The sequence below is a fragment of the Fulmarus glacialis genome, unplaced genomic scaffold, assembly GCF_000690835.1.
Source record: "Fulmarus glacialis isolate BGI_N327 unplaced genomic scaffold, ASM69083v1 scaffold10499, whole genome shotgun sequence".
Taxonomy (NCBI): domain Eukaryota; kingdom Metazoa; phylum Chordata; class Aves; order Procellariiformes; family Procellariidae; genus Fulmarus; species Fulmarus glacialis.
The window spans coordinates 89,517-90,077 of NW_009233915.1; positions in this window are offsets into that span (position 1 = coordinate 89,517).

Genomic DNA, 561 nt, shown 5'->3' on the forward strand with positions numbered 1-561 from the left:
ATTCACTTTAAAGCATATACTTCAGTTTTAGAGGAATCTCTTTGATATTTCCTGTGCAATTAATCTGCTGCAGGAAGTACTTGAATACCAGACTGGAACAGCTGAAACACAGAGTGGGTGGACTGCTGATGTAGCACTAGTAAAACTGAGCCCACAAAGTTCTCCAGAGATATACAGGAGTCTCTGCTCCAGGGAAAGGAGATTCCTGCAACTTGGGCTTATTTGGATTTTCCACTGAGGTTGAGTTTCTTGGGGAACCAAAATGCAGCAAACAGCAACACAAGTTTAATTTCAGGTTATTAAAACTTCCTAAAACGTTTCTAAAGCGATAACCCAAACAGCTGCCTAATGGATTCCCAGGGCTGCTCTCTTCAGGCCAGCACGTGCACCTGTGAGATCTCTGTATAAACACCGCCTCGAAAGCCACGTCCCAAGCGCAGCTCCGACTTTTGCATTATGCATGATCCTCATCACTCTCACCAGATGTGGGTGGAGAGGGGAACTAACACAGATGCTGCCAGGGTAATGGCAAGGGGTTTTTTGAATCCTGAGAGAGGGAAA